Raw genomic sequence first — 16,683 nt, 5'->3', positions numbered from 1 at the left:
CTTATAATGCGGTGACCAGAACTGTACACAATACTCCAAGTGCGGCCGCACCAGAGTTTTGTACAGCTGGAGCATAACCTCATGGTTCCGGAACTCGATCCCTCTATTAATAAAAGCTAAAACACTGTAAGTGTTTGGAGGGTTTGGAGGTGATTGGAGGGTTTGAGTTATAAGTAGAGGCTGGATAAGGAACTCTATCCCTCTATTAATAAAAGCTAAAACACTGTAAGTGTTTGGAGGGTTTGGCGGTGATTGGAGGGTTTGAGTTATAAGTAGAGGCTGGATAATCTGGGACTGTTTTCACTGGAGCATAGGAGGTTGAGAGATGATCTTATAGAAGTTTTTAAAATAATGAGAGGTATAGATAAGGTGACTGGCCGATGTCTTTTCCCTAGAGTGGGGAATTTCAAGATGAAGGGCTTCATTTTGAAGGTGCGCAGGGAAAGATTTAATAAAAGACATGAGGGGAAATGTTTTTGCACAGAGAATGGTTCGTGTGTGGAGTGAGCTTCCAGAAGAAGTGATGGATGTGGGTGCAGTTACAACATTTAAGAGACATTTAGATAAGTGCATGAATAAGAAATGTTTGGAGGGATAGGGGCCAAATATAGGCAGGTGGGTCTAGTTTAGTTTGGGATGATGGTTGGCATGGACTGGTTGGACCGAAGGGCCTGTTTCTGTGCTGTAAGACTTTATGACTGAGGTGTTGTTGCCAGCTCTGGCCTCTTCTGTACTCCTGTTTCCTTCACACTCTTCCATTGCAAACATAGGCAGGTGGGTCTAGTTTAGTTTTGGACGATGGTTGGCATGAACTGGTTGGACCGAAGGGCCTGTTTCTGTGCTGTAAGACTTTATGACTGAGGTGTTGTTGCCAGCTCTGGCCTCTTCTGTACTCCTGTTTCCTTCACACTCTTCCATTGATGACCTGCATCTTCCTCTGCCTGGGCTCTAAGCTCTGGAGTGTTCTGCTATAAGGTCTCTTGCCCCTTTCAACACACTCTTAAAACCTAACTCTTGGACGCCATTTCCCTTAATTGCCCAAATATCCCCAGACATGACGCCTTGTTAAGTGCTGTTTGACAATGCTTCTGTCACCAGCTGGGGGATCACTTTAGTGAATTAACCGAAAAAATTCCATTTATCCACTGTCGTCGTGAATTGTGCTATCCTAACGTATGTTGTTGTTGTACACCTTCAAGAATTAATTAGAAGGCTCCAACGTGCCTTAACAATGGTAGGCCTCAGGCATGTGTCAGAATTAAGGACCCAAAATGAAGTGTGCGATAAGCACTGCAGGGTACTGATGTCTATCTGGTAAGTCTGCTTACTGAGATAATGGTCATTGTAAATTGGGTTACCGGGGAAGAGCAGCGGAGGCCAGCACACCAGACTACTTTAAGAAGAAACAGATTGACGTTATAATGAGAAAAAAGGTAGAACTGGTTGCTAATAAAGCTCAGATCCAATGATCCAGAGGGCCTTCTTAATTTGAACCTTTATTGCAATCCTGTCCGCTTCCTTCTCTGAGAAATCCCTGTCAGACTCCCAGGGTGCGAGCCCATCAGTAGCAAATAACTCAAAAGGTCCACGCTTGCTGAATGTCAAAATAAAAGAATCTGTTAGAAAAAAGATCAATTTGACTTAGATATAAACATGCAAAATCTATCCCTGTTATGTCTTAATACATCTTGCCTGGAAACTATATTTAATGGGATAATTCTATTAATCCATCAATCACAGAGTAGGAGCTAAAGTGCATTTGTCATATACATTCCTCTCTCTTTGCTGCCTCTTCTGTGCTTTTGCTTTTTCCCCTGAAAAGGTGGAGCAGCATTTTAAGGGGCTGTGAGGACTGCACAAATTATTTCATTATCCTTAATAAGGCAATGGCTGCAGTTTCCACTCATGTGTTGGCAGACGAACCCTGGCATTGCTCCTCAGTTGGATGATATAGGAACACAGACGAGAAAACGTAGAAAATCAGTGGAGGAGTAGGCTATTCGGCCCTTTGAGCCTGCACCACTATTCAATATGATCATGGCTGATCATGCAATCTCAGTATCCCATTCTCCCTTTCTCTCCATAACCCCGATCCCTTTAACCAAAGGGCCCCATCCAGCTCCCTCATGGATCAACCCAATGAACTAGCCCCAACAGCTTCCTGTGGGAGAGAGTTCCACAGGTTCACAACTCTCTGAGTGAAACATTCTTCCTCATCTCAGTCCTGAATAGCTCAGCCCTTATTCGTAGACTGTGACCCTCTAGTCCTGGACTTCCCCAACATCGGGAACATTCTTCCTGCATCTAGATTAGAGTGGTGCTGGAAAAGCACAGCTAGCCAGGCAGCATCCGAGGAGCAGGAAAATCAGGTTCAAATCCAACCATGGCAGATGTAGAATTTGAGTTTAAATAAACTTGGAATTAAGTTTCTAATGATGTCCCTGAAACAGTTGTCCGGAAGATTGCTAATGTCCTTCAGGGAAGAAATCCTTACCTGGTCTGTCCTCTGTGTGACTCCACATCAACAGCATTGATGTTGAACCGCTCTGTGGGCAATAAATGTTGGATGAGCCAGCAAAGCCCACCTCCAATGAACACAAAAAGAAATTTAAAATGTTTTTAACGATGTGAATTAGTATCAGTGAGGCTGAGGATCCACTGGCAGCCTCAGTTGAAGGCCTCAAAATGGTAGAAGTGGTGTACAGGGAGATGGTGAAAAGGCAGGAGGTTGGTCCTCGCTAATGGCACTGGTGTAGCCCATGATGGGTCAAATGGCCTCGCTCTTCACCATAACTGGAAAAACTCAGCAGGTCTAGCAGCCTCTGTGGGGAGAAAAATTGATGTATCCTTTCATATGAACCTAAGACTGAAAGTCACTGGAAAGTGAGGGTAAACCTCCTTGCTGTCATGCTAATATTTATTTCCTGGGGCTGCTGCAATGTTCCAACAAGACACAACACAAGGTTGAGGGACAAGACCTTATTTTTCACCTCGGCTGGGCATTTAACGGCCTTAAAGTCTCAGTATTAAATTCCACACCCACAGAGCCTGACCGTATAATGATTTGGAGAAGCCGGTGTTGGACTGGGATGGAAAAAGTTAAAAATCACACAACACTAGGTTATCATCCAGCAGGTTTATTTGGAAGCACCAGCTTTTGAAGCGCTTTGAAAGCTAATGCTTCCAAACAAACCTGTTGGACTATAACCTGGTGTTGTGTGATTTTTAACTTTGACCAAATGTCGTCTGTTCTCCAGATTTTTACATCCCGCCCTCCCCCTCTTCCCCTCCACCCTCAAGGCCTTGTCTTGCTGTCTTTACTCTGAGTATGGAGAGCCCATTTTCTCCCTTTCGCACCTTAACTTGTGTCCATTTTACATTTCTTTTTCGCTTTCACCACCACTAACAATGCCTCTGTCTTTTGCACTGGGCCTCCACACCATCTGTTTCCCCCCACCACCACCCTGTTCCTCCTCTCCCTCTGTCGAGAGTCCATTTAGTTCTCCTATAACGCCTTCCCGTGTGACACCATGTTGTGGGAAAATCAGGGTTGGGGGCGAAACGCCAAAAATATCAGTAAAAATCAAAACAAAAATAGTAGCTAGCCTAACACAAACGATAGCACAGTTCGTAAATCTTTAAATCATATATTTTAATTGAATAATACAGTAAATGTAACACTTTAACACTACAATCACTGACTACAGCACTGTACCTTTCATGAAGCTCTTCATCAGAAAGCTCGTGAACTGACTGACCACGTGATGCTGACGTCGAAATCCAGTTCTCCCCAAGATTCTTCCCCGCCTCGGTTTGAAATAAAGTTTCTTCTAAATGGAGATTACAATTCCCAGTTTCAAGCTCAGTTTCAAGGCTTGCAGGGTGGATTACATTCCTGTTTTAGCTGAACACAGTGAATTTGCTTTTTGCAGACGGAGGATCTGCTGTATTTTGCCAATCAAATAGGTACCAGGGATGGAATCGCCGAACAGCGAGTAGGAGCACACTTTCTGAAAAAAAGAGATCCGCAATTCACTAATGGCGTTACAGCCAAATCATGTTTCATGAATGTGCGTTACAGGAGAAATACTTGTGTATAAAATCAAAATTTCCACCATTTTACTTCTGAAGAAGAGTCATTCTGGACTCGAAACATCAACTCTGTTTCTCTCTCCACATTCGCTGCCAGACCTGCTGAGTTTCTCTAGCAATTTCTGTGTTTGTGTCAAATGAGTGATGTTCCACTGAGCTTACCATAGGCTGGGAGATTTTAATGCTATCACCAGTTTTAATGTAAATGTTGGAAAGAGCATTGAATTTCTACATTTACCAAGCTGCCCTTGTAATATATGTGCATCTCTGGTAGCTGTGGGAAGTGTCTCAGGCATTTTTCACTAGATTAATACAGGATAGTTCAGAAGAATCACCCAAATCAAATGCTTGGACTTTTTCATAGAATCTGTACAGTGTAGAAGCAGACCATTCAGCCCATTGAGTTTATACTGACCCTCTGAAAAGCATCCCACCCAAACCCAACCCATCTTGTAACGCTGCATTTCCCACCGCTAACCTACCTAGCCGAGACACTATGGGCAATTTGGCATGGCAACTCCACCTCACCTTCACATCTATGGAATGGAACCAGAGCAAACCCGTAAGGCACAGGGAGAATGTGCGAACTCTACACAGACTGTCGCCCAAGGGTGGAATTGAACCCAAGCTCCTAGTGCTATGAGACAGCAGTGCTAACCACTGAGCCACCATGTCACACTTTTCATTGTAGTAGAGAATATGAGGGGGAAATCTACTTGAGATGTTCAAAATTATGTAGAGCTTTGAGAGGGCAAGGACTAAAGATTTTCTCCTGGTTTGGCGATACATTAACTAGGGCTCTTTGAACTGTGGTTATCACTGGGACAAAGGGAGAATTTCGAAGATTTCATTCCCTGCTTGGTGCCAATAGAAGGCTTCATGACAGACGTCGATGTAAATGTTTGTACAATGCTTTAAAAGGACAATATAGTTGAAAGAGCAGACATAAAGGAGTTGGACATAGAAGATGTCAGAACAATTACCTGATGAAGGAGCAGCGCTCCAAAAGCTAGTGCTTCCAAATAAACCTGTTGAACTATAACCTGGTGTGATTTTTAACTTTGTACACCTCTGCCCCAACACCAGCATCTCCAAATCATGACATTGAAGATGGCACTAAAGTAAACAGCTGAGGTAATTTTTAAAAGAATTAACAGAAGAACTAGCGGCAAGATGAGAATTATTTGTCTTGATGCAGCAAATCATGGTCTGGAATGGCTGCCTGAAAGGGCGATGGAAGCAAATTCATTCAGAAGTTTCAACCTTTGACTAGAGAGCTAACATGAGCAAACAGGAGGCTGAGCAACCTCCTGAGCTACACTACGATTCAATAGTGAAGCAATGTTTTGTCTGCCATTACCAGATTTGTGACCTCAGAAGACTCTTTATCTCATGGAAAGCTTCAGATAATGTCAGGAATAGTAAAGACGAGTGTTGAGCGGTTTATGACCATTATCTGTAGCCTTCATGATTAGATTACATCCTTGTGCTTACTCTGCAAGGCGAAGGTCCCGTGGTATAGGAGAGCAGCAGTGTAAGATTGGAATAAAGTTAAGAGAACAGAGGAGGAAAATCAAGAAGTCAATTATTAAATCAAAGCACATTTGAATTGTGAAAGATTTTTGAGATTGCAGGAGAAGGGGAGGAGTTCAGTAGTTTTTAAGAAACTGGGAGAAAGCTTGATTGTGATGACCCCTTGTTTCCAAGAAAATTTAGAATGCTTTGTTTTTGAGTTAAAACTCCAGGAGAAATTAAAAAGCAACATTGAATATGGCACTGATGTAAAGAGCAGAGGTAACTCTTAGATCAAAGACAACATGAGAATTTCTATCTTTTTGACGTGGCATATTAAGGTCTGGAATGTGCTGCCTGAAAGGGTGGTGGAAACAGATTCAGTGGGAACTTTCAAACAGACTTGGATAAATGCCTGAAGGGGAAATAATTTTAGAGCCACTGGTGGGGTGGGGAGGGGGGTGCGGTGGGGAGGAGGCGGGGAAGAGCTGGCGAGGAGTGAAAATAATTGGATCACTCTTTGAAAGCACCATCAAATGACCCCCTTCTGTGCTGTATCATTCCATGATCTAAAGCATACAGTGGGAAAGCTGATCTGTATTAGGAGTTATCATAAAATGGAGTTCATGAGTTGCTGATCACAGTCGGAACAGCTTGATAAGGGTCCCAAGGTTGCCATTGAGTTGGGAAAAGACAACCATTTGGTGTTCTTAAAATTATTTTATAGAAACCTGAAAAATGAGAGCAGGAGTAGGCCCTTTAGTCCATCCAACCCGTTCCGCCACTCAATGTGATCATAGCTGACCATCCAATTCAGTTCTCTATTCCCCCTTTTCATCGTATTTGTCTGCGTGGGAAGCTGTTCAGAGCAACAGTGCAGGCCTGATGGGCAGAATGGCCTGCTTCCACACTGTTGGGATTCAGTGATTACCTTGGGGTTTCTGAGCTGACCCCCGTGGTTGCAAAGTCCATGTGAGGGGGCTGTATTTTTTAAAATTTGAGCTCACATGGGATTAGCTGCTTTGTTGAGGAAGGGAATATCTGCCCTTGATGCAGATGTCCAAATGACATAAATTGGATGGAAACAGTTTGGGAGAGGGATGTGGGGTTGTGGCTAGGCTAGGGTAGTGGGAGGGGAGACAGCAATAAAAAAAAGGCCCGGATCTTTTGACATGAGCCAGTTTTCCCTTCATTGACAGTGTCCTGATCATGGTTCATCTTGACTCCTGGTTGCTTAATGGGGTGGAGGCTACACGTCATGCTGAATTGTTGCAAAGTTGAACAAGGAATACGTCATCTTTGAGAGAAAGATTTCCATTTACACAGAGCCTTTCACAACCTCTGGACATCCCTATCAGCATTTTTTTTTAAATCACCAATGAAGTATTTTAAATGTAGTCACTATTTTAGCAAGATTTATTACGGCAGGATGACCTCTCAGGCTTGCTCTGCCATTCATGGCTATCTGATTGTGGTTGCAACTTCTTTTTCTTGTCTGCTGCGCCCTCTCCCATAATCCCCCATCTTTTTACCAGACTGATGTATGAGGACAGATTGAATCGGTTCGAATTAGATCGCTGAAAGAGTGAGGAGGGGGACCTTACAGAAACCTGTAAAGTTCATCCGGGACTAGCCAAGGCAGGTGCAGAAAGGAAGTTCCTGATGACTAGGGAGTCCAGAACCAGGGGTCACAGTCTAAGGACATGGTGGGGCGGGGGAGTTAGATCATTTTAGGACTGAGATGGGGAGAAACCCATGGAATTTTCTTGGTGAACCCGTGGAATTTTCATTCTGCATAATGCAGTCAAGAACAAAACATTAAGCAATTTCAAGAAGGTGTTAGATGTGGACAGCTTTGGGAGTGGCTCAGTGGTTAGCACTGCTGCCTCACAGCGCCAGGGACCCCGGTTCAATTCCAGCCTCAGGTGACTGACTGTGTGGAGTTTGCACATTCTCCCCATGTCTGCGTGGGTTTCCTCCGGGTACTCCGGTTTCCTCCCACAGTCCAAAGATGTGCCGGTTGGGTGAATTGGCCATGCTAAATTGCCTGTAGTGTTAGATGCAGGGTAAACAGGTCTGGGTGGACTGGTTGGGCTGAAGGGCCTGTTTCCACACTGTAGGGAATCTAATCTGAAGAGACCAAAGGAAGTGAAAGTGGTGAAAGCAGAAACAGAGTGCTGCATTGGATGGTCATGATGAAGGGGGAGAGCACTCAAAGCGACAAATGACTCCTCCTGCTCCTGTTTTCCAGATTGCTGTGTTAATCCTTGACTTCTTTGTCCATTGTAACTCAGCCTTGAATATTTTAATGACCCAGCCTTCGCCTTCATCGGGGAGGAGAGAAATCCAAAGACGAAAGACCCTGTGAGAGAGAAAATAAGGCTACCTCAACCAATAGGTGCGCAGCACTTACAACGCTCGAATGCTGTAACCAGCAGAAAATTAGCTAATACTGTCAGCTCAGGGGGAGAAAAAGAGACTGGCCGGAGAGAAACTGCAAAATAGTTGTCACAAGAAATTCTACCTCCTCAGAAGGCTCTGGGTTTAAGATCCCAATCAAAAAGATTTTTTTAAATATAAGGAATAGGACTGTTGCACACTCCAAACCAGGCAATAATACTCAGGGTGGGAGTGTCCTGGACCGTAAACTGAGGCAGGATGGAGGAGAGTATCTGGAAGTCCGGAATCTCAGCAATGCGGTTGACTCCTAATTGCCCTCTGAAGTGGCCGAGAGAGCCACGTCGAGGCATGGATCACAAATCCCACCCTTAACGTCAACATCCACACCCCAGACAAGAATTTAAAAGGGGGAATCTCAGACCCTGAAACGGGACAATAGCAGAAGCAGAAACCATGAGTAGGAGTCGGCCGTTCGGCCCTTTGAGTCTCCTCATGCTGTTCAGTATAATCATGGCTGATCATCCAGCTCATTCAGCCTGGTTCCTTTCCATATTCTTTGATCCCTGTAGCCTGAACAACTGTTTCAAAATATCCTTATTCAATAGGACAGGGATTGAACACACTGCGCTGTCGGCATTTATCTAAACTGTTTGCTTTCTCTTTTATTTTGTTTCTGGCGAGGAATTTCTACACGAGCCTTGCCTGTGCTGAACTGGACAGTGCAGGGGCTCCGTTTGGTGGAATCAATCCCCCACCCCCGTATTTCTTTCAACATCTGGTAACTCCAGTTCAGGGCGAGTACGGACTCTGTGTCAGAACTTGCCTCTCCCCTCCAGCCCCCTCCCACCCCACCCCCACCCCCACTCCCAGCCCATCCAAAGGGGCCTGCATTGATTGTGCACTCGGCTTTTCAGTCTGTCTGTTGCTGCCTTTAGTGTGTTCAAGCTGCTGCTGAAGTGCTGTCCACCGCGTCTCCTCTCCCCTCCCCTCCCCTCACACTCCCCCCACCCTGCTCCACGCTGTGTCTCCCATTGCTTAAACACACATGGAAGGAGCATCTGAAAATGTGAATCAAGGAGGAAGGGGGCTGGCACTGGATTCTCGCCTTAGGGGCCAAATGTCATCTTGGGAAATGCAAATGAAGTCTACATCAGCAACCGGAGAGACAGAGAGAAGGGTTTCATTGCAATTCTGAGCTCAGTTGCCGCCTCTCTTTCTCCCTCTTTCCTCTGTGTATATATACACGGTGCTTTTAAAACGCCAGATTCGGTCTCGGCAAGCATGGGGCGTCAGGCTTTGCAAACTGCTTGGACTTAAAAGGATTCATCTACCCCCACCCCCAGACAGATTGGACCCTCTCCCCCCCCCCCCAACTCAAATGCTCCAAGTCAGCGGCAGCTCCTGGGGAGGGAGAGCTGGGGGAATACGCCCAGATTATTCACTCTGCAAACGCCTGCCCTAAAGGTTTTAGCCTGGTGTTGATGTGAGGGGCTTCTCGTCTGGATTTGACTTTCTTTAACCACTTCGGGCGGCCCCCTTCTGAAACATGTCTTCAGGACACCCTCTTCCACTCCGGAGAAAGCAAGGTAAGCGCTTTTATCTTGGGGAAGGCTTGCACGTATCAGCCAGATGAACTCAAGGGTTATTTTTGTGCGAGTGAGTATGTTTAAACATCTCCTGTACCCAGCTCTGCCGAACTTGTGTGTGTGTGTGTGTGTGTGTGAGAGAGAGAGAGAGAATGGAAGCAATTAAAAGCGAAGGCTAGACGGACGGTACAGAAAATTAGTTCAGATTATTGCATAGAAAGTCTTTTTTTTTAATACATGCACCGGAGGTGGGGAGTTTGTTATGAGCGAGTCTTTTAAGAATCACTTGTTTTTTTTTGCATTATGCGTGGAGTTGAATCTTTCAATCCTTTCAAAAGAATTGCAAAATCGTTTAGTTCAAAATCTTCCCATTTGTTGTGTGAGGGGGGGATTTCCCAAACAGCCAGCGTTCAAAGACCAATAGCGGAAAAAAATAACTTAACCCCTCCAAAACTATAAGGGTTGAAAGTAGCTGTCTGTATGCAGACCCTGTGTGTTCAGCTTTGTGGAGGTTTCTTTCTCCAAATGGAAATGTCCTTAAATGTATGTGTGTGTGTGGCTGGAATGATTAGAGAAGGCGCGCAGAGTCTGATTTAAGGAAATCAAAATCTGTATTCCAAAGGAGTATGGAATCGTCTGAGATCATCCAATCGAACAAATGACCAGTTGTTTGCTTCCCTCTCTGATGCCTCTGTTCTCTCCCCTCCCACCTTCGCCTTCTCAACTTTATCTTTTACATGTATAAAAAATAGATGATTGCTATTTAAGAGTCCCGCCGATCAATTTAATGCCATTCTCAGCCGGTTTGAAGGGCTTTGCGGAGGGGGATGCTGTATTAACATATCAAAGTTCTTCAGATCATCGCCTCAATTGAGACAAAAAGAGAAAACTTCAGATTGAAGGTTTTCACTTTGCTGTGAATTTTGTGAAACGGGGAGGCTTGTTTCTGTAACGCTAGAGGGTTTTTTTTAAAAAAGGAACAATTAACACGCAGCGTGTTTACTGTAAACTTGCAATTTCTCTGTAGTTTGTAGTTGATGAAAAGTTTTGTGTGTTTTTTTTGGGGGGGAGGGCAAGGAGGGGGTGCTGGGAGGGAAGAAACTGGGATCTACCTTGCAAGGGAGAGTAGGGCAGAATCTCTGTACATTTGCCAGAAGTTCAGATTTCACACACACACAAAAAGAAAGCGCTGGCGAATCTTTGTGAAGTCTTGATCCTGACTACAACAGGGGCCTGTGAATGTGGAAAGCTTAATATAGATAGAGCCAGTTGGAATAAAAGGAGGATAGAGATTTAATTTTAAAAAAAAAGATTTTCATACACACACGCACACCAAAAAATATTCTGTGTTATGCATTTTGAACGAGGCGTCTGCAAATTTCAAACCCCAGTCGAACTCAGCCTCTGTTGCACCGAGGAATAAAGGGGAAGAAAAGATCAAATAATTAGCATTTTCGGCATTTACCATTTGTTCGCAAGGTGCAGAACTTGGTTTCCTGCAAACGCCAAACGCTGGGGAAAGAGGAGCTACCAGCAAGGAGTGAAATCTGTCGCTGCGTCTGTTGCTTTGGTGCGAGGGAGAGAGCCTTTTAAATTCAGCAACCAAGCATCAGCTCGTCTCCCTTTATCGATGTAAGAAAGCCCTAACCTCTTTCCACTCCACGCTCGGGCTGTATTTTACTGAAGCAATAATACATGATCAAGACAGTTTTCTCTGCTTCAGATGTTTATTTGCTTTTTCACACTTGGGGGTGAGCAGGAGTGTTTGAAGCCGCGTATTGTGAAGCGAACGCTAACTATTTGTTAATAGCCATCATCTGCAGATTACCTCGCGTTTTGTTTAGAGAATGTTGTTGGGGAGGGGGGAGTAGGAAGAGAGGGGAGGGTCGGCTTGCAATGTCTTGCTCAGCTCAGAGCCCGTACCGTGCCCATCTGGGGCGAAGCTCCAGCCATCGTTCAACTTTTTTGCAGTTGGGAGGAGGACACGATCGTATCCTACCCAGCTGTCGTTTCCAATCTCTGGGTCTGCCCGTGTGTGTCAGGAAACACAAGGATTTGCTGATCAGTGTTGGATTTTGAGACAGGTGAGGAGATTTTATGAAGACAGCTTCTTTTTAAAAATAAAACGAAAAAAAAAAATCCCTTTCTCTCTCTTTCTAAAAGAATTCAGTGAAGCCTTTTGTTGTTTGGCTTTTCCTCGACTTGGATAATGATTGAGCTGAGCAGAATGGGGTGAGAGTAAATTGTTTTAAACAAGTAGCACCAGAAATAAGTTAGTTCTATTCCCAGGGAGCTACTGTGTTGGTTTGAAATAAAAACCTGCTTTTATTTTCCATTTTCTAGTCCCATTTTAATTTTATGGTTGCAATTTGACTGCATTTGGAGATTGCCTTTGTAAGATGTATCTGAGAATTGGAGGGCAGAGAAGGAGAAACCATTGCGAAATATTTGCCTCCATCTATTTCCCCAAGATTTAGAACTGTTCTCTGAGTCTACTGAGCTCCATTAGATTGAAGCTGCTGCAGGAACAGTGCTGCTTCAGGTCTCTGCACTGGTCTCTCGTTAATCTTTCACAGAAATGTACCAATGATAATTATAACCTTCTCAGTACCGGTCCGTGTAAAAGAGTTGTATTTTGACTACCTAACTCCATGAGCCACATAATTGTATATTTCTGCGTTCCTTTCATTGTCTTTAATTAATTTCATTTCCTCTGTTGTTCTTTCTGCTCAAGTCTGTTTCAATCCTGTCTCTATGAACAACCAGTCCGAATATCTCCTTCTGTGCTCCATGTCAAATTATGTTTGATTACGCCCGTGCAAAGCGCCCTGGGACCTGATAACTGCTACATAAATGCAAGCCATTTAGCAATGCAATCATTCTGCACCTCAGCTAGCTTGGTTAATTTAACCAACTGGTTGGTCTGCTCCCATCGAGCAAGTCCAGTAAAACCCAACCTTCCTCAGGTTGGTTGAACTGGCCAATTCTTGGTGCTTCCGATGACCGGGGGTGTCTTCGTCACCTCTGAGCGCTTGAGGAGGAAGAAAATGAGCTGAGGGTTGGGTTAGGGTGAGTGGCGAGGGGCTGGGGGAGTGGGGAGGGATATCAGGGTGTGTTTCCTGCACTTGGTCACCTGGTCCTGCCGCCAATTGGGTAGAGTGGGCTCAGCTGTGACGCATTCCATGGCGGAGTAGCCAACCGATGCTGGCTGCGGCCGCTCAGCAGTTACGGGGCGCGTCCGCTTTGGTTGCGGAGTGGTGGGGGGAAGGAGGGGGCGCGAGCAAAGCAGACTGGCCACTACCAAGCGACGGGAAGATTGTGAACACCTTTGAGAGAGAGCAAAGGAAACGAGTGTGAGGGCGAGAGAGAAAGAGAGCGAGCGAGCGAGAGAAGCTGAGGAATAATGTGAAGACAATATCAGTCAACGAGGGGAGCATTTGCTGCTGAGGTATGGGATGAGATACGGTATTTGGAGACAATGTGCTCCCAAGTAGAAGTTTTGTCGAGGAATACAGAGTGGCAATGGTTCGGATAATAGTATCTTGACTACAAAGTTAAAAGTGGTAGGAATTTTTTCTTCCTTTTATAAAAACATGAGCCACTAGCAGCTGAACAATTTGGCAAATCCTTTTGACTTCAAAACATGGATCCAGATTGCAAAGCTTTATATTTTAGTAGTTTAGACTAAATAATTTAGAGTGGTTTCCTGAAGGCAGTGCAATCAATTGGAATGCGAGGATGATCTCCTTTCGATATTGCCGTCACTTTAGCGTTGCAAATTCAATGTTTGAACTGACTGTGTTTTATATCCCCTCCTCCCTCCCAAGTTCTGCATTTATTTTTATACCATTTTCCTATTCTGAAATGAAGTCATCATCTGTTTGTTGATCAGTGTGCAGCAATTTTACGCGGGCTGTCAGATAAATGCGGTCTAGATTTTTTACGGTTTATTTGCATCATTCTAGGGAGCGAACCCTCAGATGGTTGTGAGCATGAAGTAGTGGGCACCTAGAGGTCTCCTGCTGCAGAACCTGTAAAAAGCGTATAATTTACTTGCCGTAGCGTATTGTTTGAAAATAATAATCTTCAATCATGGCTCAAAACTCAACGCATCGCAGATTATGGTTAATAATTCACTGCGTGATTTGGAGGATCTTGCAACACAACAAAATTGCTGCTGTGTACATGTATTTCCAATTCTCCTTCCCCACACCCCAATTTCTTCCAGCTTTCACAATGTATCTGCAAGCTGTCTATCTGCACAGACTTGTTATTTACAAAGTATGCGGTTCTTCTTCACAAGGATGAGGCTGCTTACTAATAACACCTCGGCTATTTGAGAATGAGAGAGAGAGAGAGAGAGAGTGACTAAAGAAATACAATGGCTTTGCCACCCTGCAGTTACAATGCCGACTCCAATCGGGACGTCAGCTGGGTTGGGCAACAATCAGTTGTATGTATTCAGTTGTTTTCAGCAAATGTTAGCTGGCGGTTTCACCTGGGTCAGTTTATGTGTACTCCCTGAAGCACTGTGTCTGTAACACAGTCATCATTGTCAGCACATCAGGACAAGAACTGTGGTTGAAGTTTACTGAGTTGTGAGTGGGTCTTAGGAGGGGTTGTGTATGCTATAAATGTGGGTTACATACAGCAATATATTTGTGCAGACAATAGCGTGCCCCAGTCGACTTTTCTAATCATTTGTTCCGATCAATGAATCTGAGGAGAGTGAAGAGGGGAAGTGTTTATTTTAGAGTGGGCATTACATTTCAAATACCTTTAAAAACAGACAAAAAACTGTGAAAGTGAAGTTGAATAAAATAATTGCTGGATGCATTCAGCTGATCATGCACTGTCTGTGGAAGGGAGCAAATTAAACGTTATTGGTTTGGGCTTGACACGAGTATTTCAGGACATTTCAGTCAGCATGTGTGAGTGTCGTTAGGTAAGGGTTGTAAACTGAGTACACGCAAACTGGATTATGTTTAATACTTGAATTTAGGATTTCAAGGGGCCACCTTTTTCACGCAGAGGGTGGTGTGTGTATGAAATGAGCTGCCAGAGGAAGTGGTGGAAGCTGGTACAATTGCAACATTTAAAAGGCATTTGGATGGGTATATGAATAGGAAGGGTTTAGAGGAATATGGGTCAAGTGCTGGCAAATAAGACTAGATTAGGTTGGGATATCTAGTCAGCATGGACAAGTTGGACTGAAGGGTCTGATTCCCTGCTGTACATCTCTATGACTCTGTGACTCTATTTTGGGCTATCAGATTAATTTCAGTAAAGGGCTCAAAGTGCTGATGTCATGATTCGAGTCTATGGTTTAGAAACCAGTCTTTTGATTTGCTTGGTCTATACCCTATGTCTTGTCCCCACTAGCTTTCATATCTCGCCAGAAGGCCATCAGTCTATCTTCAGGAATAAAATTATATTCCATTCTCGTTTTAAGTTTCTCCAGCTTCCCTCGAAATGCCCTCTCCTTTTTTTTTTGCCTCAACTGGCAATTTCCACATTCTAAACAATGAGAATATGATGGAGTAAACCTTCATTCCCTGCGTCTTCTTTAAACTGTGTGGGGAGAAAGAGAAAAGGACTCAGTGCAGTTATCGATTTCACGCCTGACCTGAATAGCAAAGGATGAAGCCTTGGTTATAGTTGCAGATTGAAGCAAAGAATTAAAAACTGTGGAACGGTATGTTTAACAATCTCCGTGACACCTTGGGACACGGTATGTTCCCATGTTAGTCTAGCAGGTATTCATTTTCACCAGTGAGGACTAGTTCTGGGGGTAAAGTAAAGGCATGTGCCGAAACAATTGAGTTGTCCTGAAATGGTGGCCACATGGGACTGTGTGGCATGTGTGTGCCTGCCTGGTTTCAGTATGTGAGCCCACGGTGTCTGTGTGTCTGGTATCGGTGCTGGGTTTTGCTGTGGATGAATCGCTCTGTTCAGTCAGTGCAGGCAGCTCAGGCAACAGGATCACAGAATGACAAATGAGAAGCAGCAGAGCTAGCCTGGGTCACCAAGTCAATTTGAAGGAATGTTCAGGGGAGGCAGCAGGAGAGAAGAGGACAAATGTCACTCTGAATGGAGATGTTTAAATCAAGCTGTGGTCCTGGGGGTGAGTTTTATTTCTGCTTGAGCCCGGATGGAGTGTCTGTCTCTACCCAGCTGTAGCATTAATCACTATTTGACAACAGAACTTGTCCTGAACAAAACAAGCCCTAGTTGGTCTTGGCAGTTGCTTTTCTTGAGTCTTTTCTGGCAATAATTGCATCATCATTAAAATCCACATCAAGGGATCCGGCCCTTTATTTGTAGTTAAGTGTAGTTACCCTCAACCCATTTGGTTTTTGTACAGACAAGGTTCGCCAGGGTGTTGCCTGGTATGGGGGGATTTTAACTGTGAAGAAAGGTTGGATAGAATGGGTTTGCTTTCACTGAAACGCAGGAGGTTGAGGGGCGACCTGATAGAAGTTTATAAGGTCATGATTGGCATGGATAGAGTGGGAAGTATGAGGCTTTTTCCGAGGGTGGAGGGGTCAATTACTAGGGGACCCAGGTCCAAGGTGTAGGGGGGGAGGTGGGGGAGATGAGCGAGATAAGTTTTTCGCACAAAGGGCGATAAGTGCCTGGAATGCGCTGTCAGTAGAGGTGTTGGAAGCAGACACAATAGCAGCATTCAAGAAGCAATTGGACGGATACATGAATCGGAAGGGAATAGAGGGATACAGATCCTGTAAGAAAAGACAGTCTTGGTATGGAAGGGGAAAATGTGGCAACGCAGACTTGGAGTGCCGTAGGGCCTGTTCCTGTATTGTTCTTTTGTTTTTGGTTGGGGTTACCCCAGTATTGCTCCAATAGAACTCCGAGACCTCTAGACTGTTGCTGTCCTATCCTTGCACAAGTGTCTCCAATAAAACATAAGGCCACTGGGAGGCACCTAACAACAGATCTGTCTGTGGTTAAAAGGGCTCATCAAAGTCCCATCTGTCTCGCCTCCTGGGCAGCTCCAAAGTAGCAAGACACAAGCTCAGTTTCTTTCGAGCAAGTTCAGAACAACCTTGAGGGCCCAGCCTGGTTGGAACCT

General features: G+C 44.6%; 1 protein-coding gene across 31 annotated transcripts in view; it reads left to right on the top strand.

The window, feature by feature from the left end:
• The window catches only part of adgrl2a (adhesion G protein-coupled receptor L2a), a 485,081-nt gene that overhangs the window by 22,169 nt on the left and 446,229 nt on the right, over positions 1-16,683 (top strand). For 21 of the 31 annotated variants that reach the window (XM_043698647.1, XM_043698657.1, XM_043698666.1 and 18 more), the window contains exon 1: positions 8,895-9,590. The exons of 1 other annotated variant lie outside the window; for it this stretch is intronic. The gene's annotated coding sequence lies outside the window, so the exon portion shown is untranslated. Of the gene's footprint in view, positions 1-8,891; positions 9,591-11,653; positions 11,675-12,828; positions 13,039-16,683 lie in introns of those variants that run through there. 9 more of the 31 variants (XM_043698662.1, XM_043698667.1, XM_043698660.1 and 6 more) reach the window with 4 other exon arrangements.

The sequence above is a fragment of the Chiloscyllium plagiosum genome, chromosome 11 (assembly GCF_004010195.1).
Source record: "Chiloscyllium plagiosum isolate BGI_BamShark_2017 chromosome 11, ASM401019v2, whole genome shotgun sequence".
Taxonomy (NCBI): domain Eukaryota; kingdom Metazoa; phylum Chordata; class Chondrichthyes; order Orectolobiformes; family Hemiscylliidae; genus Chiloscyllium; species Chiloscyllium plagiosum.
The sequence above is the reverse complement of the archived record's forward strand: the minus strand, read 5'-3'. Positions and strand labels throughout refer to the sequence as shown.